Genomic DNA, 21,497 nt, shown 5'->3' with positions numbered 1-21,497 from the left:
AACTCACGACCTTGCGCTTGCCAGGCAGGCGCTTTGCCGCTGAGCTAAATCCCCAGCCCCTCTCACGGTTTGTTCATGGGCATGTGAATTAATGAAGGCTCTTTAGAAGGAATAGCTACAGAAATTCTTCTAAAATATGTGCTCCACCACCATAACATATACATAAATGTTCACTGCACTAGAATTTTTAATTATAAAAAAGATGCAATCTAAATGAGAGATAGTTAAATAAATTAACGAAATACTAAAAGATTGTTGAAAATTACACATACATTCGTAGAGAAAGGGCACCAAGATAGAAGGGCACTTGATAAAAGGGTACTTGACAAAAAGCAAGAGTAAATGCATTTTGGATTGTTAAATGAATTGGGGAAAGGAATGTGTGTGAAGTGTGTGTGTGTGTGTGTGTGTGTGACAAATCAACTGAGAATACTTCTTGATAGTATGCATCAGAAAATATATTAAGTGCTTACTTTTGGAGACAAAGTTTGGGTAAAGTTTTTAATTTTGATCTTACACTATTCTACACTTGCATTTTCATGCCATGTATGTCATGTACATGTGTGTTTAGCAGGCTTTTGGACATTTTTACTTTCTTCTTCATTGTATTAATTATACATACATGTATTACACATACATATAGATAAATATTTAAGCAATGCTTCCTGAAAGAAAAAAGTGTACAGTCCAGAAGGGAAGTTATAGATAGAGCCTGTAATACAAAGCACAAGCTTCAGAGCTGACAGAATTGGGTTTGCCCCCTAGCCAGTCCCCCATTCTAGTTTTATCAGGCTGGCAAAAATATTTGAACTCTCTGAAACTCAGTTTCCCTGTATGAAACTGGGAACAATAACCTACCTTATAAAGCTATTATGAGAGTTAAATTATGAAATAAATAATGCATAATAATAATGCATAATAAATAATGCATAAAGCTGAATACAGCTTGCAACATGGCAAAACCTCATTATGTTATATTTATAGTTATTGTTTCTCTATTATTATCATCATTATTATTACTGCAGTCATATAGCTAAGACCTTTAAACCTTTTTCTTCATTACATGTACTATTTCAAGGTGATTTAGTCACCTGCCTTATTTCAGGCCTAGTTTTAGGGGAAGGAAATGTGAGAGTGTGTTCCTAGTATGGTCTAGCTGTTGCAGTCAAAAGGCTTAGATTGTTGGAAGTGTAACCCATGTATGCTGAAGCAGTGATTTCATTTGAAACATATTCTCCATCTACCATCCATGGCCATAAATGTAAGACTATGTCTTGGAGCTCTTAGCTGAGACATGACTGCTGAACCATACCTCAGAATTTAGTTCTCTCACTTATATAAAAAGTTCTTGGACTCCAGAATCTCTGGTGTTCAGCTTAGTATCCTTCAATGACCATGGTAGAGTGCGTCTCTTGAACAGACTTTTCTACAGTTTGCAAAAGTTAAAGTGCACTCCTGAACTAAAACCATTTCTTGACTCTGAAAAGAAATTGTTCCTGGAAGTGCTTCAGGGGAGAGATTTGGAGGAGCAGCTTTCCATTTTGCCTTGAATTGCAGACTCACATTAAAAAACATTAAGGATAATAAACTGGAAATTCAATTACCAGGCTTGAAGCCAGAACACCGCACACTCGATTTGGATTTGCATCTTAACTTATAGCTTGCTCTTGCCAATATTACTTACAATTCAGACCTTTGCTCATGGTATAAAAAGCACTTAGTGCACAGATGATTTCTCACCAAGTGCTTTTTGATGGACCTGCCCAAATGTCGATTTGGGTATGAGTTTAAATTAGGAGGAAATGTAAAATATTTCTTCTCTTTATTTTTATGTTTTTATTTTTGCACTTTGGAACCCACAGAACTATGTGACATGGATTTCAAATTTCTATCCAATGCTGAATGTCTCCTCTGGGATACTGATCAAGGTTACTATTGGGGTTACAATATAATTTACAGACTCTCATGTTGAGATGTTAATGATCTGTCCTTAGGAAGATGATCCTAATATGGGGATTAGGGAAAGACTAAGAAGATGCGTTATACCTTGCCAGGTAAGCAAATGTAAGAGTGCAGATTTTTGGCTTGTTTTGATTTCTTAAAAATAATCCATGTATTTAGACATAGGTTTCCATGAATCTTGATAAATAACCCTCAAGGTAGATATCAGTTCTTGCAGAGTAGCATGCCTTAGACGTGAAGGTCACAGCCAGTACTGTAGGTATGAGTTCATTTACCAACTGTGTGAATATAAAAAAAATGCCTACCTTTGTTGTGGCTCAATTCCCTCATCTGTAAAATTGGTATAAAGATGAGAGAACCTATCTTACCAGGCTGGGCAGTGACTAAGGGAGTTAGTAATGTGTGTAAAGCTCTTAGATTAGTGCTTGGCAATAGCAAATACGCAGTCAATGTTAATTTTTATTATTATCAGGTGTGAGTCATAAAAGACTTACAAGAATAATGATATTATTCTGCTTGGGATAGAGACAACAGTGGTTTATGTTTGGAGCCTCCTAGGAGTTTAGCTTTTCTTTGTAGCAGTGAATCTTAATCTTGGATGCACAATGGTATCACCTGGTGTCAAAGTATAATTTTCAGAAGTTGAAAGCTTGAATGTGATACAAACATACAGTGAGCACTGCCAAAGGCTTATCTGATCCACTTAATGAGGGAACAAGCAGGATGAGTTTAAACCTGTTCGAAGAGAATTAGAAAGACCACATAGACATGGGTATGAAAGGCTCGAATTAGCTTGCTAACTCAGATACAAAACTGGTTAATGTTCTACAGGGCAAAATATTGTAATCTTGGAAATGGGCAGACATTAGCATCTCTACTGTGGAGAGAAGGTATTTGGATTGTTATTGGACAGAATCTACTGTACTGATACCAAATATTTAAAATATGATTGTCAAACTTGGGCGTGTATCAAAATCACCTGGCAACTTGTTAAAATTACAGCAGCCAATGCCGAATATATTTTATCTACTTTACCAAGCTTGCACTTCTATACTCTTCAATAGCACTCTTCATAATGTTGCTATGTATCAAAGACTGAGAATCACTGCTTTATAAGGCGACATCTACTTTTATAGAACTGTGAAATATCTTGAGTAAATATCCTGGGGAAATAAGGAATTAAATAGAGATATATTACTTTAAACAATTGGATGGTCTTTGATTTGGATTGGTAGATAATGCTGATGGGTGATATTAAAAGGCCATGCAGTTTTAACTGGTTTCTAATTTTTTTCCTCTTAATCTTTTGTAACACTGGACAAAAAACCCTACATACAGCTAAGTAAGTATCACTCCTAACTTCTGATTAGTTCATCTTAGGTGTGGCTTAGGAATCAAGGTTATAACCTGTCCAGGTGATTCCAATGTGCTATCAAGGTGGAGAACTACAGATCTTTGAGTTTCCTTTATTTCCTGACTTTGCTGTATTCTACTTTTTATATAGTATCAAGAACATGGTATGTGCTCAGTATTAGCTATTAATTTATGAGTTAATAAATGAAATGAATATTGTTCAATTTGTTGTGCTATGTGTAGGAGAAGGCACAGACTTATTTCCCAGCCTTCAACAGAAGAGTGTTTTATAGGGATGGCTGTCTCATTTTTAATTTCCAAAGGAAAGCAGGGAATTCTCCAGTTAGCATTCTTCCGTGGCTGGTCACTCACACTGCTAAACCCAACTCACAGAACTTTTGGATTTGGTTGAATACTCTCCTCAACTGCTCTAGACAAATTGTTGTTCTCAAACTTGTATCTTCCTTTTTTCTTTCCTGGAATGTCACTGAAGTTTCAGTTATCTCCAAAAATCTTTGGGAGGAATCTTTTTTTAAAGTTTAGTTTTTATTAGTACATATTTTCAGTACATAATAATTCCATTTATCTTAGGATATCTATCTATACCTATATACCTCACATCTTAATCACTTTACTTCCTGTTTTCCTCCCATCTCTTGCCCACTCCCATATCTCTTGCCTATCTCCACAAAATCTACCAGTTCCCTATACCTTTTATTTATTATAAGATAAAAGTAATTCTTTGTGATGTTTTACTTTTATAGCCTCAAAGACTGTCATTACTACTCCACCTTTCTTCTGCTCCAGGATTCCCATGTTTTCTGTTCCAGCTGGTGCTTGCTGTTTGGTGTTACTTCTGGTAGCCAGGAAGACAGGCTGGAATCTTCAGCCATCATTCTCTTATTGTGATCTATTCTTTGCATCCTCTTTGTTTTTTGGGGGGAATATTTTCCAATAAAACTGAAGATATCTTCATTACTATCACCACAATTCTTTCTGAAGGTGAGTGACTTGATAGAAAAATAACACCCATAAAAATCTGGGCTGCCTAGCATGCATGCATATGCCTATAATCATGGCGACTTGGAAGACAGAGGCAGAAGGACCATAAGTATGTATCCAACAGGTAGGGTTACACTGAATTCACTCTTTCCACAATGCTGCAGTAGAAGGATGAAGAATGTACAGGTTCCTACTAGATAACTGTGCACGATTCCAAAGCTACTTGGAGATACCTTATCAAGGGATCTGCACAAAAATGGAAATGAGAAACAGACTCAAAGAGCTAGACCTTCATACCAGGGAGACAGTACATACCTAAGAAGTACAAAATAAGGATAACTTCAAACTAAAAGAGATCTAGTTTGATTGGGGAAACTGCAAATGCTACACAGTGTCTGAGCTCAACTTTAAAGTATAAGATTAAAATATGGAGATGAGGGAATTGAAATCATCCTCAATCCATTTATTAGGCCAGGAAAAGACACTCATATAACCTCCACTTTCTTAAGAGACACGAAATATTTCTTATCTTAAAATGGTTCCTTATGCCTCAGCCATACAACAGCCCATGACCGTCCACTCTAGACAACCACTGACCTGGTTTCTACCCCGTGGATTAGAGCTGCACATTGTGCTTGGTGTTCTCCTATATCATCGCATTTGAACCTCACAGAAGTCCTCTTGTGTTAGTGCAGTGACCATCTCTATTGTATAGATGACAACACAGGCTTAGGTTAGTCCCATTTGTTCCAAGTCAAACAGCCAGAAGAGGGCAGATCTGGAACTTGAACCAAAGCTAATTCCAAAGCCCCAAACTCTTACTCAATTCACACAAGGACAATATAATCAAGAAGAAAGAAACTGTAGGCTAAGTACACACAACAGTGGGTGATTTGGCTGCAGTGAGAGTATGAGGCGTATCAAAAAAGTTCAGCTAGAATTTTGTGGGTTTTTATGGGTTTCTCTTCCACATGGACCTGTAATTCTTTGATGTTTTAGTTATTCTGACCCTGGAGCCTGTGAGCTTAAATCACCTTCTAAATGATTTTTACATGTCAGAGAGCATCCTACTTATGAGGCAGAGGACAAGTCTCAGGTGGTCCTGTGAAATATGAAGTGTAGGGGGCTGGGGATATAGCTCAGTAGCACAGTACCTGCCTGGCAAGTGCAAGGTCGTGAGTTCGATTCCCAGTACTGGAGAAAAACCAAAAAAAAAAAAAAAAAAAAAAAGAAATAGAAGTGTTGGCTTCATAGTCTTTGCTGTTATTTATACATTTGCATGTGTACATTTGTACAGAAATAAATACACATGGTATACATGGGCATCTGTGCTGAAGTATGCAGCCTAATGTCAGCACATTATCAGATTTAAATTAGCTGCCAGATTCTATTAATAGCCCTGGTTTTCCAGTTTCTAAAATAAAAGATCCCAGAACAGCTGGACTCAAATATGAAACAGAATGGCAGAACACAGCCCTATAAGCAGTAGTAGTCTGTCCATAATGGCTAAATAAAGTTTGCAACTTCATAGATTTATGTAGATGCCTATTAAAAATCCATGAAATGCTAAGTGCTGTTTAAAAACAGCATAATCTTCAACCAGTAAAAGCGACTGATGATGCTTTATCAATCATGGAATTTGGAAAACCCCTCTGATATCTCATTAAGGTTGGAAAACAAGGCTGAATTTAGGAGTGTACAGGGTCCATGTTGGTCAGTTGGCTTTAATGAAAGGATAGCATACAGGCCCCCACTCACCCGGATTTCTGGATTCTTGCCATTAAAAGTTTGGATTTTCAAAATACAGTGCCTTTCACAATCCAGTTCAAAGTCCACTGTGTGTTTGACTCTTCCCGTCCTCCCCTCCCCTTCCCTGAATCCCTGAGCATACTGTGAATTGTGCCTTGCTTGGCCTTCTGCCCCATCCATGGGTCCCTCCTTCCTCTACCTGGCAAAATGCTAGTCACTGTTCTAAGCTCCTCTGGTACAAGCCCTCTCCATGAATTTGTAAGACATTCCTCCTCTGAGTCCTCACCTGCCCAGGAAGAATAAATTGTGTCCTCTCTGCTCTTCCTGTAGCACTGCGTCCTTGATCTCTTATGACAAATATGTCATCTTTTCATGGTGTCTGCTTCTTGCTTGCATGAGAACTTCTAGCTCCTTGGGGCTTTAAAGCATGACTCTGGGACAGCAGCATTGGTTGATTTCACCCGTGAAACTCTTAGGAAATCAGAATATCAGCCTCTGCCCTAAATCTACTGCCTGGGAAACTCATGTTACCAGTGTCCCCAGATGGACTCATATAAACACTAACATTGCAGAAGTCTACCTGGTCTCCTACCAAGACCAGGAGTTAGTGATCTTGGGCTCCTCCATAGCATCAAGCAGATTATGTATTAATTCAAAAAATAGATGCAAAGCCACATGCTAGATACTGTTTTAAGAGTCAGGTGTTCAAATATGACTAGGATACAAAGCACGTGACATTAGTGTCATTATAACTGTGGCTGGAGTTTAGGGTCCTGTAGGTGAGATAGGAAAAGGCCAAGTCTATTGAAAGTCTTGAAAAGGTCTTCTGGTCAAATGAGTGTGAGAAATATAAGACTGTGAAGTATTCAGTAAGTTTCTTTACTGTGGGATGTCTTAGATCATTTAAAATATTTTGTGCCTTGTGTCTATAATGTGCACCATGCCACAAACATAATATGGTCATAGAATTTTTATTTATTTACTTATGCATGGCCCATCTCATGGGGTTGTTTTTTCAAAAAATACATTGAGAATCATTGATCTCTTCTCATGAGTGTGTTTTTCATTTGTTTGGCTTGGTATTGTTTTGTATGGTGATTTGATTATTGACCATCTAATTTTCCTTCTCAACCACACTGTAAGCTCTTGGAGAAAAAGGAAGAATCTGATTGCAGCTTTCAAGTTGCTACTTAATCAGTATTTGTTGAAAAGTTGCAGTATGTCTGCCTCGTAACAAGAAGAGTGTTGCTACACCCCTGATTGACAGTAAATGCAAAGGGATTTGAACAGGGTAAGCAAGATGCTTGACTTGGGTTGTATTTCTGGTTCAGACTCCAGCTGTGTTGATTCTGAGCCAATGATTTACTGTTCTGGGCCCAAGCATCGTCATTGGGTGGTAGTCACCCTTTGTGTCTGAATCTACAATTTTGAACTTGAAGTAAATAACAGGGAAAATTCTACACCCTCCTCTCCTGAAAACAGTTTTTGAAAATTAGAGAGAGTCAGCGATTTAGAATGATATGGGGGACAGCCATCTCTGAAGCCGTGAAATGGATACAAAATCTTCTTCACACAGATATTTCAGGTCTGAAATTCTTCACTCTGTAAAATGGGAATAGGTAGCAACTGTTTGCCTGCCATTATCACTCTGAACTGGAATAAATCCTAGGAAAGCTGGCCTTTCTAGTTTAGAAAAGCATCTACTAAAAACAGAAGTTGACTTTAACCATGATAAAAAATTAATGATGCATTGAATTCTAAAGTATCGATAACATAAACAATAATACCTTATGCTTACAAAGCAAAGGCCTTCGATGTTGCTCAAAGCACTTCACACTGATTTCCTGGAATGCTGAAATCTCCTTTTATGGATGGGGAAACAGAAGTCCAGAGGGGTGAGGCCGAGGTCACAGTCAGGGTTCAAGATTGCCCCTGGACCTCCTATTTCCGTCTGACCTTTTTGTTAGCCCCAGATCCGCAAAGAATACTTATTCTGACCTCTAGCCTGGATGATAAAAGCAGGCTTCACCATGAAACCTCACAATATATTGTGAGCTGTGTACTGTTATATGTAGTTTCTTGAAGCCCTCAGATAAACAATGATAATTAGAAATGGGCATGTGTTGTGGCAGATTTGAAGTACTGTAATTCTTAAGTCCGAATGCTTCTGGTGATAAGCAGACTTCACTTACCCAAAATCAGGCTCCGTGATTAACTGGCAATCGGTGGGTATTAATTTTGAGGCAGGGCCTACAAATCTCTGTGCTGGTGGGAACTGCAGGTCTGAGGCCAGCCTCATCTGCAGCCTGCTTGAGGTTGGACCAGAGACTACTGAGTGGAACTTCTCCTTTCATCCCTGTCTGTCTCCTGGTTCCGGGCATCTTCAATTCCCGGTATTTCAAACTCCATTTCCATATCAGCGCCATTATGTCCAATGCGATTGTCCCTTCTCTTGGCAGGGCCCATCCACCAGCCTTGTTCTGTTATCTTCCCCTTGGCCTCCTACATCAGTGGACTTGTAGCTCCTTATGATCTGCTGAACATTAATATTCACTAACTTGCTCCAGGGAGCTACGCTTCACTGAGTGCATTTTCACCTGAAAGGAGTTGTTTAATATAAACATTTGGTTAATATTCTGTACATTTGAAAGTATTTTATCAGCATCGGTGTAGGACCAAAAGTCATTTAAATTCAATGGGAACGATTATGCGCCAAGAATCGGTCCTTTCCAAAAGAGTGTGTTTTCCCCCTAATATAATGTATACATTATAAAACTCACTTACACGGTTGATGGGAACACTTTGTGGACAAACTAGCAGCCCTGCATTTCATCTGACTGTGTATTCATCAGCTCTGATGCTAGTGTTAAATTGGGGAAAATATTATACAATATTGCTTTAAAAACTGTCTAAATATAATTATCAGCATCTCCAGAGTGATAATAATTATCATAACAAGAGCTCATCAGAGGAAACACACATTTTGATGAGTATCTTCTGCTCATGAGTCTGCCCCCTTGCTGAAGGAAGCACTAACATTCCTCTTCTTTCTCCTTTTATTTTTAACCTTCCTAGGGAATCCTAACTCTCTGAACTCTCGGTTTGTTCCTTGTACAAGTTTTCTTTACCCGTGTCTCTGTGAAACTCATTATCTCAAACAGTCATTAGATATAGAATACAAGCAGCTACAGGAAGGGCTGAGCTAGATGAATGGAAAATAGATTTCTAGCTAACTGCTGAGATTTGTCTGTAGTATATTTCATAGTTTGGATAAAATCTTCATAAAAAATTATCTTTTTGGATACAGATTTCTTTTTTACTTTTTTAAAACTGGGAAATAGAACTTACTGGAGAGTAATTTACACACACACACACACACACACACACACACACACATCAGATAGGAATAAATATGGCACTAACTTCTTGGTAACACCTCTGCCTACCACATAGGGTGAACCATGTTCTTAAGGGTAGCTGGAGTTTGTTTATTTTCAAGTTCCGTACAGCATTCTGATCATAAATGGCTTCATTTATTCCTTCTAGCATTGTCAGGCTCTTGAAAAATCCTATTCATGGCTATAACATATTACATATCAGAGCATATCAGAGCATATGATTGTTATGTGTTGCATTACTTTAATTTCATTGGGCAATGTCCAACCGTTTTCCAAAGTAGTGTCACCAGTTCACATTCTTCACTGCAGCACATGAGGTCTCTATCAATGTGGGATATTGCCAGACTTTTAAATTTGGGACAATTTGGTGGGTATGTAATGGTATCTAACTATAGTTTTAATTTGCATTTCTTTGTATATGAATGAGATTAAATATGCATTTTGATTTGTTGATGGATTGTTGGAAAGTCTTTTGTGAAGTGTCTGTTCAAGCTCTTTTCTCAAATGTGTACTGAGTTGTCTGACAGATTTGAGGCTGTGATAAAGAATGACAGCCATACCACTGTGTTTATATAGACAGTACTCAGTAGCATGATCTGGAACTTTGACATTATTTAGCTGTAATGAAGACAACGCATGAGTGTTGGTTACTTGATTTGAATTTCTATTTCTGGTATTCTTATGGGCTTCCATATTAAAGAAAATAGGGATCCTTCCAAAGGTGCATGGGAGCCATCTCAGCATCCAAATTCATTTCCGTGTAGCTGGGTTGTTTCAGAAGGTCTCTATTCCTGCAGAAATGATTTAGATTGCTGTAGTAGGTACTTCATAATGCATACCACAGAGTTCCAAAAATTCCTGATTGTACAAATAGGAATTAATTTACAAAAATTTGTAAATTTCTGTATAAGCAAATAACTTGCAAAAACCTGGAGAAAGACCAAAATGTAATCTCTGGGATACTCAAACATCTCATTAGTGTTCTGACAGTATGGATATTTGGGTCCTAATTGGGTCTATCTATCTATCTATCTATCTATCTATCTATCTATCTATCTATCTATCTATCTATAGGTAGATAGATAGATATAGATATAGATATAGATATAGATATAGATGTAGATATAGATAGTCACACTGAGTCAGACTATGAAACAGTCAGCCCAGAATTCTCTATGGGCGGAAAAAATTGGGGCAAGAATGTGACTAACTCACCCTCTGTGATGCTTCTTCAAATGGTTCAGATGCCCTCAGACTCCAGAACATATCCAGGATTTATCACTTACAGTTAAATACTTCTTGATTCTATTTGTGGTCCCAGAATTCACAGATACTCTCTGTATGTATCAAGTTTCAGCTCAAAAAAGACTGTTGATGGCTCCAGTTGTCCCCTTCTCCAAAGAAGGTGTCTCTTCTCGACTGCATATCTTTTCTAAGTCACCACAAGAGCTATTCCTCAAATTAGAGAGGGCCATATTTGGGCTAAAGACTGACCAGTCACCTACTTGGACAGTAGCTTCTGTGAATAAATCCCTTGTGGATGTGTTTGCTTAAGAGCCATGACAGTGGCATGGCCAGTGCCTTGCCTAGAACAGAGGCTCCCATCACAGCTCAATGCTAATTGGAATCTTGGGATACATGAAGCTGCACAGCTCCCTTTGCTTTCTCCTCTTTTTGTGATGGAATCAGTTGACTTTAAGCTGAACATATGGCAGCTGCTGTCATAACCCAGAAACCATCCCCTCTGCCATGGCAACCAAAGAATCAGTGCACACTTACAGCTTGGCCTCACTCAATAAACAAACAATGGTAGAACGTATAGTTTTATGTGTTTGCTTGCTCTTGTGTTTTCTCCTAAGCATTTAGAATAGCAGGAGATAATTCATAGCTTTTTCTTAAACACACCCCTCAATTCTTTCTGTGAAGACAGATGCTTGGCATTTTTTATAAATCTTGTTCTACTTCATTTCTGTAGCAGCTCTTTAATGGAACCACCTTACATTTCCAAATTTCAGGGATGCTGCTCATCCTTGAATGCATTGGATCTGATTCAGTTTTCTCTAGAAGATCTTTGAAATTGATTCACTAGTATATTGCTCCTCAAGCCTATACCCAAAGGACATCTGTAGACTAAATAATTTGGCTCAGTAGCGACAGCAATATCAGAGCCATGAGTTCTGCTGACTGTTTTAAGGGTAAGTGGCTTAGTTTTGCTCCACTGTCATCTTGGTGGGGCATTGTCTCCTTGCTCACCCTTGAGTGGTAACTGCATCTTATTGTCTATATCAAAGTAGTTCTATCATAGCAACAAAGGAAGAAGAAAAAAAGAAGGATATTTTCTGTGAGAAAGCATAGCCAAGGGCTATTTCTTCAGGCTTCACATAACCTCATTCCAAAATAAAGCCAAGCCAAAGAGTTGAAAGGAGCAACAATGGGGACTAGAGGGCATGAAAATCTGGTTTCCACTTCTGTCTGTACTCAGCAGCCTGCAGCTCCTTGCACAGGTAGGGTAGTTCAGGCCATGGTGCAAACCACCTTCCTGGGAGGACCCCATGTTTCTTCAGCTCTCAGCAGTCTGCCGTTCTCTCTGTGTCATGCTCACCCATTACCATTTTAATTTAGCTTTATATGGCACTGTTCTGCAGATTGGTTTGCTTTCTTGGGTTTGTTTATTGTACAAATGACAAACATGAGGGTATTTTCAAGATGTGAAAAAATGCCGTGAAGTTGGGGAAAGGTGGTGACTTCTCTTTGCCAAACCCCAAGGACAGTGAAAGCAGAGATGGTTCTGACAGGGGCCTACAAACGTTTTCAACGCTAAAATGCTCAGGAGCTTTGATCGCATTGAAATGAGGAAGCGTGGTGGAACCTGGAGACTCAGACATGACCCTGAATTCCTCTCTCTCTCTCCTCTCTCTGTCTGCCAAATAGGACGTGGGTCATCCAAATCTTCAGAGTGTCACTGAGTCCATCTTTTCTTTAATGGAAACAACTCTTTCTTTCTGGGGATTGTGAGCAATATTTGGACACAAGACACAAATAGTTAGGGAGGGGCATGATGAGGAGTTGGGAGGTCTTGTGAAACCATGTTAAGACATTGACGGGTTTGTGTAGTGTAATCCTTCACCCCTTGAGGTCTATCCATGCATGCATTTACCTGGTATTCCCTGACATTCATTTATGATTGGGTGCATAAGTAAACAGTTTCTTCATGGGATGTTTTAAAGTAGAAAAATGACTTCTTTTGGGAGTGGGAATTATAAAAACTGTCTTATATAGACCATTTCTTCCATATGCAGTGGTTATACCTGAGAAATGGCTTTTATTTAATATTTGTTGAGACTTAGTGTGACCTGTATAATCTCAGTCAGAAACAGCCAGTGATTGTTCAGTATACTTCCAATCATGAATCCAAAGTTCACGACAGACATTGCTAATCAAGCACTGCACTCTTTCCTGCTGAACCACAACACACTCTGAGGTCCTTCTCAGGGTAGGCACAGAGATGCTACCAGTTGATCAGAGTTGAGATGCAAGGTGAAATAGCCTACCTTTCCTGGTCTGGGATCAGCCATGTGCTTCTTCTTGGTCTGGAAACCTTAGTTTGGAAAGTATAAATAACTCTTCATCCTGTTCCTCTTCTCCCTTTCTCTTGTGAAGTATTGCAAGTATAGGAGGGACATCTACGCATGGCAATCACTGTTTTGTCTTTTGTCGCCTTCTAGCCACCTCTTTCCTTATATCCTTGGACCTTGTTCACTTATTCAGTAGGGCTTAGGGTTGCCCTGTCATGGCACATCTTGTACTCCCTGGCTGAGTCCTTATTCCATGGGGAAGACGGGCCAAATTCTGAGAGGGCCTCCAGGATTCATTTCCCATTGTGATCACACTCTTTTGTTCCTATGATTGTGTTACATGCCAAGACAAAGGGAGTGGATTTTGCAGATGTAATTAAGGTCCCCAATTAGCTGTTTTTAAATTAGTCACAAGGGAAATTATCACAGGTGTGCCTGGCCTAATCAGGAGAATTCTTAAAATACTGGGCCCTTCATGATGGAAGAAACAAATTCTCCTGTTGGTCTTAAAAAATCAAACAGGTATAGCATAAACTGCCTGTGGAAAAGGCCATGTAGCCATATCCTGAGCACAGCCTCTAGCTGCTCACAGCAATCCTTGACCAACAAGATAACGGGGCTGTCATTCCTACAATTACAAGAAAATAATTATTGTAACAATCTGAATGAGCTTGGTGTTGGAGATTTCTCTATTTTAGTCTCCAAATGAGGATACAGATGACCAGAATTTTGTTTTCAGCATTGTGGGGGCTCCAAATCATGGAACCTGTGAAATAATACAGTTAGTTCCTGTTAAACCACTCAGTAGTAACTTGCTACAGTAAAGAACAAAAACAAAAACAAAAAACTAATGTACTAGGCCAGATGTAAATCAGCTTTCAAGATTGGCTCTTTAGCCTTTTTTTGTACCTCTCAAAGTTGACAAAAAATCCTTTTGTTTGAAGAGTCTTATTGGTTTTCTTGTAGGAAGATGAGTATGCAGTAGTAGAGTCAGCCCTCTGTATCATGGGCTCCACATCTGCAGCTCAGCCAAGTAAACACAGAAAAATTTGAAAAAATATTTATACCCATACCAACATGTACAGGCAGTAATATTCATTGTTCACTAAAGAATTTGGTTTAATGACTATTTACATAACATTTAAGTCATATTGGGTACTATAGATAACTAAAAATGACTTAAAGTGTATGAGAATATGGATTTTGCTAACCACAGTAGTCCTGGAAATGGTCACTTTGGCAGATACCTAAGGATAACTGTTCAATAACAGCCACAGCAAAACAGTGATAGTATAAGGAAATTAAAGCAACTTTAAAACTTATTATAATACAATAATTTCTTCTTTCCACATAAAAACCTAATGAAACAGGATTAACCCTCCTTCCCTTCTTCACCTCCATATATAGAGTGGACCTATATTAGATGCTCTTTGTCCACAGATCAGATAGGTGTAGTCCATACCTTAGAAAATCTCCAGGGATGCTGTAGGCTGAGCCCTGTCTTAGAAGGAATCTAACACATTCTAGACTGTCCCCTGAGAATTCTTGTGTTTAGGCAGTTTGCCCTTCTTTTTGCTCTATTCTCTATGCTACCCTTTGTGTGTGAACACCTCACCTACCTCATGAAGAAAGGTTGCTCTTTTCTAGGCGTTTGGTGGGAAACAAGCATTATTAATCACTTACATTTTGAAAAGCTGTAGGCAAGAGTCTGAATTCTCCTTGGGCTATAATGGCTTGTGGCTCTCCTTGTGGCTGCCAAGTTTATAATAAATGACTATTTAACATAGGATTTCTTTAACATAAATGAAATAGATTCTTCTTTCTTTTGGGAAATGCCTTTGGACTTATTTTTATTTGGAACTTTCATTAATTTGTTGTGTCCAACAATAATGTAAGAATTTCACCCACTTTATAAAGTTGTGAAGATACAGTGAGGAAATGTGTAAAGAGTTAGCATTGCAAAGCACCTATCACATGCTTAATAAATCTGGCTAATATTATGATAATTCGTGTGAGATATCTATTATGTGCCCAGCAGAGTGTATGACCTTAAAGTGGGAAACTGTACATCCTGACGTGCCAGCTGCATATGTCACAGTAGAGACTCTTAAGCTACATATCACCACAGGTCTGGTCCTTCATGAGTAGTGGGGCTCAGGAACCTGAGTATAAATTGGAAGATCTGAGCCTGCTGCAAAAACACAGCCCAGCTCCTTATGTCAACAGCAGCTTAGTTCAGGTAGATAATGGGACTAGTTAAGAAGTCTCTAGGTTGGGCTTTTTCTAGACCCAAGAGGAAGAAAGAGACTTGTGTGCACAGCTATGTAGTCTCAGAATCAAGAAAATCTAATCCTAGAGCCCCAGCTGATTGTGTAGATAATGAAGTGTGGGTATTGGGTACCTAAAAACATACCCAACTGGTAAAAAACAAACAAACAAACAAACAAAAAAACAGCCCTGGGTCTCGTCAGAGTCTCTTCTCTTTCTGGGCATGCAGAAGGCCTATTTAAACAAGTTGTCAGTTTTATATATACAGTCAGCATGCTTATTTGCCAGCTCTACATCTGCAAATTCAGTCCATCATGGGCCAAAAATATTGGGAAAAAAATTCTGCCTGTACAGTGAACTTTTCCTTGTTACTATTCTATAGACAATACATAACAATTATTTACCTATAACTTGCATTGCATTAGGTAGTCTAAGTACAGATGATTTAAAGTATATAGTCAGATGTGCAAAAGTTATGTTGAAATACTACGTAGTTTTCAGAAGGGACTTGAGCATCCATGGATTTGTTCTTTCCATCCCCCATGATGACAGCAGAGATAACGTGGGCGAGCACACAAATGAACATTGACAGGCATAATATACAATAAGGAAGCAGCTTGGCTCACCTTTTGTGTTTCTGTGTTCTTTCTGTCTGGTCACAAAATATAGGTAAGTTCAGCAATGGCTGCCTTAAAAACTTACAGAGTTCGCATGCAATGTTGGATCTTCTGCTGTTTGGTTTGTAAAATCTCTGTGTTGTACATCTTTAGTCCTTTTTAAAATGCCATTCTTTCTCCAAGGTCCCTCAATCACTGCATCCGAAGTGTCTGAGTCCTTCTTGTTCATTCAGTCCTTCCTGGTTGAGGTCCAGCCATGCTAGTACTAGAACTATAAGAATATCCTGATATCAGAGTGATAGAAAGACCTTTCTGAGGAAGATGAGATACTCAGAAGCTGTAAATGAAAGGTTGGAAAGACTTCACCACATTCAAATGAAAGCTCCATTCAGCAAAACACCAGATACAAATTCTGAAGATAAAGTACACACTGGATCTCCTGAAAATAGACAGAAGGCTATCACTATGCACCAAACTAAAGTCAAAATGGATCACAAATCTCAATATTGAGACAGAAGCACTAAATCTATTAGAAGAGAAAGTAGGCAAAAATCTTGAAGACATAGGGGTAGGCAGAGAGTTCATGAACAAAAATGAAACCATGAACAAAGAATCAACAACTGGGATCTCATCCTACTGAAAAGTTTCTGCACATCTAAAGAAATCACCAGCAGAGTAAAAAGAAAACCCACCAATTGGGAAAAAATTTCAGCTGACTGTCCCTTGGACAAAGGTCTTCTATCTAGAACATATAAAGAATTAGAAAACATCAGCCCTTCCAAATTCAAAAACTGAATCCAAAAATGGGCAGCTGAGATGAATACACATTTCTCAGATAAAGAAATACAAATGGTAAATAAGTACATGAGAAAATGTTCAACATCATTAATCATTCAAAGATTGAAAATTAAAACAACATTGAGATTTCATCTCACCCCAGTAAGAATGGCTATCATTAAGAAATCAACCAATAACAAATGCTGGCAAGGCTGTGGAGAAATAGGAACTCTTCTCCACTGCTGGTGGGAATACAGACTGGTTAAACCACTGTGGAAATAAGTTTGGAGATTCCTCAGCAAACTAGGTCTAGAGGTCCCATTCAACCCAGCTATTCTCCTCCTGGGTATTTTTCCAGAAGATCTGAAAACATCATATCACAGCGATATATGTGCACCAATGTTTATAGCAGCAAAATTTGTAACTGCTAAATTATGGAAGCAACACAAATGTCCATCCACTGAGGACTGGATAAAAAAATTGTGGTACTTTTATATAATGGAATATTACTCAGCTATAAACAAAGATAAACTAGAGGCTTTTACAGGTAAATGGTCACAACTAGAGACCATGCTCATAAGTGAAATAAACCAGACCTCCATGTATAAGCAACGTATTGTCTCACTAGTGTATGCACATGAATAAAAATTAGGAGATATAGATGGACACTGTGAAATGAAAGAAAAATGCTCAAAAGTAAAGAGCAACTGGGGTGAGGGAAAAGAGAAAAGAAAGAACGGGAAGTTATATATGTATGTATATACAGGATAGCTAACATAGTTCTACTACTGACTTTTATCACTTTACTGAAAGGAACAGTTAATGATCAATTATTTGATCAATCTTGCATGTCTCTATTTGTTTTCCTGAGAAACCACTTTGAAAATGTCAATACGCAATACAACAACCATTGTTAATTTCCTGCCACTTTGTCTGTAACTCTGTATTGCATGTATTGTTCTTATGCTATTTTGTAAATAGATATCTGTTTTTTAATATGTTTTCCTTCTTTTATTTTAAAAATAAATTTAAAATACTACACACTGGAGAAACCTCTTCTCTCCACATGTCTGTTAGTCCACAAAGGACAACCGCAGCCCAACTATAAAAAAATGAACAAAATAAGAGAAAGACACTACAGCACAGAGGTGAAGGACATAAGAAGAAATAGGAATAACCAATTAACCAACTGAAGACTGTTCACTCTTAACAAAGAGTGAAGATAAAAGTTTAGTGAAGATTAAAATTTATCAAAGATTGAAATATTGCTATCTACTAAAGAAAAGCATCTGGGGCAGAAAGGTAGAGTAATTAGCACACTTCTGGCAAATAATAGGCATTCAAGGAACTCCGAATAAATGAATCCATTGGGGAAGGGTACAGGAAATGGTAACACTGGCTTAGTCTATACCTGTGTTTATGGTCCAGACTGTGAGCAGTGTGGTCTAACAAGATGTCTTAGGCTTTACCCCTGGATTAAGTTCAAGCAAAGGATACTTCATTTTGGTGACTTATTTCGAATAATAGAACACAGAATATTTTTGAAAGTCCTGTAGTATTCATCTGGTTAAATCTGAGAATAACTTTCTCCCCTTTGTACTTTTGCCTATGTCTTTATCTTTTTCTGCATAGATGTTCTTCTTTTCAATCTTTGAAGTTCATTATCAGACTATGTCTTGGTGAGGACAGCCCTTTTTAATTTCATTCAGACCTTTATTTCCTTTAATTCAGGAATTGTTGAATGCCTTTTAATTTTTCTCTTCTGCTTCTCCCTTTCCATCCACAAACTGTCTGTCACTGCATATTTTGGATCTTTTAACCATGTTCCTTGGATCTCTGTTTTATTATGCCGTGGCTATAATCACTCTTTTATGTCAGGGATTCTTTTTGCACCCAGGGGCACATTTGGCAATGTTTGGAAACATGCTAATGGTATCCATAAACATTAGAGTGGCGTTTAATAGGTAGAGACCAGGGAGGCTGCTAAACATCCTGCAGTATGCAGGACAGTAACTACCACAACAAAGAATTATCCTGTCCAAAATGTCTACAGAACAATATTGAGAAATACTAGATCCTGTCTGGATCCTGATATGTCTGCAATTTATTGATTTCAGGTAATTGTGGGAGAAACCCAGAACTTCTATGAAAGTAATGCATAGATAGTATTTCTGGATACTAAAGGTAATACTAAAGGTAATCTTAGCAGCATAGGAGCAGGGAGCATGCATGTAAGTATGGGAAGGACAAAATCATAGAAATGTTCTTTTGTACTTATTAATATTTCTCTACCATGATGAGACTCTTATACACATGTGATTGAGATTAAATAACAAATGCTAGAATAAACCTTGATTAAACCTTGATTATCTGACATGATTAGGGTTTGCATTATTAGTGTGGTTATATTTTCTAATTTATGCAAGCTTAATCTTAAAATACATCTGTTTAAAGAAAAGATCATTTTCTGAGACTCTTGCACTGTCTCTGGACTATGAAGCAAGTTGAAAGCCGTAAGTTCCTATATCAATGTAGAAGGGGTGAATAATGGTTATTCACACAGTTTCTCTTCCATATGAGCTTGGACTACAGTGATAACTGAACACAGTGAATCTTCTAAAAGTGACTTTTAAGAAGTCAATATCTAACAGTACTATGTTCCAGTACATCAGCATCTGACTGCAATTTTATTTACCCCCTGAATCACATGGGTATAAGAGTTTCATCCTGGTGGAGAAATCCCATGAGACCATGAACTGACTCTTGCTCACTCGATCTCATTTTTTCCCTTAGGTGCACACATCTGAGTGCTTGCTGTTTTAATTGTTTGAAAATTCATTTGCATGGTTTCCTTCAATATTTCATAGAACTCACAAAATTAATTACTTGATCTCTTTAAGAATAAACATCCTCTCTCCTCCCTTTCTGTATTAAGGCTAATTTAAAGGGAGGAATTTAATTCAATAGAGTCTCATTGTTTACTCAAATTACACATGCATAATGAGATCTCCGTAGGAAAGGATGCTGAATGCCACCTTTGAGACTCCCTCAGTACCTTGGGGCAAAAATATGATAGTCTAACTGTGCAGTCACGAAGACTTTCCTGAGTATAGCTTTTGAATGGTCGAACCTGTAGTTCCTAGGGCTCCCTTTAAATCTAACAGGCTAAAAGTAGTGAGAGAGAAGGGTGGCTACATCTTCTGCAGGCAGGGGTCCCCGTTATCATCGGTGCAGTGGCCGTGTGGGTTTCATAATTTCCAAAACTCATGGATGTGCCACGCTTGATAAAATGACGTGATAAGCTAAACTAGGGCACCAAAATTGTTCTCCCATTTATTTTTTTCCTACAGTCATTGCTTGATATCCTCCAATATCTTTTCCACAAAGAGTTGAAATAAAGATGAAAACTGACACAGATATTGTCCATCTGGAGTCAGCTGTGGATGTTCTTTTCATTTCTCTGCTTTATTTTGTTGCTCTCAGTCAGTCTGTGGTGTTAACCAGAGAAATTTTAAGTAGAATTTATAATTCTTTCAAAGACTCTTTTTAAGTTTAAGAATGGTTATTTTCTTCTACAAAAAAGATTACTCAGAAGTTATTCAATCCGTGGACTATTTGGATGTGGCAATGCTATTAGTGGAGGGATAATGGGGCCATACCATTTGGCTAGACTTGACCACGTCTCACCACTCTTGTAAGCCTTCTTCCATCTTTTGGACCACCTTCCATCCTCCAGTCATCCTATCTCGAAGCATTCTGCTCCAGTGTGATGCTGAGAATGGAACAAAGCAGTGGAATACACACCCAGTGTTCAAATTCTACAGCTGTACTAGCCAAGTGACCTTGACCAAAACAGAGCCCAAGCTCTCAGAAACAACACCAGTTCTGGCCAGTCACCATCCCCACTGCTTGTGGATCAGGAGGACAATGCAGGTGATGAGTATTTTCAAAGCCACAGCATCTTTAAAATATTGCTAAGGCTACTTCCCCAGGCTGAAAAGATTCTTCATATTTCCTCTTTTCTCTCTCCCTAAACTTAGAACCCCAGGGTCCAGATTATGGGAACAAACTGCCTTTTAAGACTTTAAATGACTCAGCAGCAAAAACAATACCATGATTATTATTACATGTGGTTTAAATCTCAGCATGAGGAGTAATAGTCGAAAAACCTCATTCTTTCCAGCCTGTGCGCCAGGAAAGTGTGTAAAAATGGGTATTATTTGGTTGATCAAGTGAAATGAACTAGCAAATTATAAAAATGTGGATGGGAAGACTGAGGAGAGAATAGCTACGCCTGCTAGTCAGTCTGCCTGGGGGTTTCGGGGAGAGTATGATAATGATCGATGACTGCCTGTTGAAGCCATTATGGCCTGTTAGGTTCAAGTGCATGGGCTGGAAATCCTAATCAATCAAACGAGGAGGACAGTGTGGTCACTCATACTAGATGGGCTGATTTCCATCCAAACCAGTCAAGCGGCCACTTGATTTACCAGGAGCAAGGCTTGCTGTGCAGCATTGAGAACTGTACTCTGCTCAAGTTTTGCTCCTAATGAGAAAGAGCTCATTGTTCTAATTGGTTTGAGAATGAATCCGATTCTGTCCCCTGGGGAAATCTGTAAATGCTCAGGGCTCATCTTGTCCTCTCTCATCACCATCCACCCTCGTCCCCTTGTACCCTCTTCACCACTGGAGACAGAATGATCTATTCAAAATGCAAATCTAACCATGCCTCCTATTCTATTGTCTAGTAAGACCTCTAGAATAAAGCCCAAATTCCTTAACATGAACTATAAAGC

The 21,497-nt window shown here is 38.4% G+C and overlaps 2 long non-coding RNA genes across 5 annotated transcripts in view; one reads left to right on the top strand and one right to left on the bottom strand.

Moving 5' to 3' along the window:
* The window catches only part of LOC102021908, a 113,074-nt gene that overhangs the window by 64,315 nt on the left and 27,262 nt on the right, over positions 1–21,497 (top strand). The window lies entirely within an intron of this gene.
* LOC102021474 lies at positions 3,912–20,446 on the bottom strand. Of its 3 annotated transcripts, XR_261578.2 has the most exons (7): positions 20,361–20,446; positions 15,934–16,195; positions 13,949–14,057; positions 8,259–8,663; positions 6,353–7,668; positions 4,915–5,021; positions 3,912–4,563 (listed from the first exon to the last, which is right to left on the bottom strand). It is a non-coding gene; the product is annotated as an uncharacterized LOC102021474 (long non-coding RNA). The 3 variants fall into 3 exon arrangements; XR_261577.2 differs by lacking the exon at positions 13,949–14,057 and having other exon boundaries at positions 3,913–4,563; XR_001234700.1 differs by lacking the exons at positions 6,353–7,668; positions 13,949–14,057 and having other exon boundaries at positions 3,913–4,563.

The sequence above is a fragment of the Chinchilla lanigera genome, unplaced genomic scaffold (genome assembly GCF_000276665.1).
Source record: "Chinchilla lanigera isolate Chin_1 unplaced genomic scaffold, ChiLan1.0 scaffold00032, whole genome shotgun sequence".
Taxonomy (NCBI): Eukaryota; Metazoa; Chordata; class Mammalia; order Rodentia; family Chinchillidae; genus Chinchilla; species Chinchilla lanigera.
Note: the sequence above shows the minus strand (reverse complement) of the source record. Positions and strands in the feature narration are given on the sequence as shown.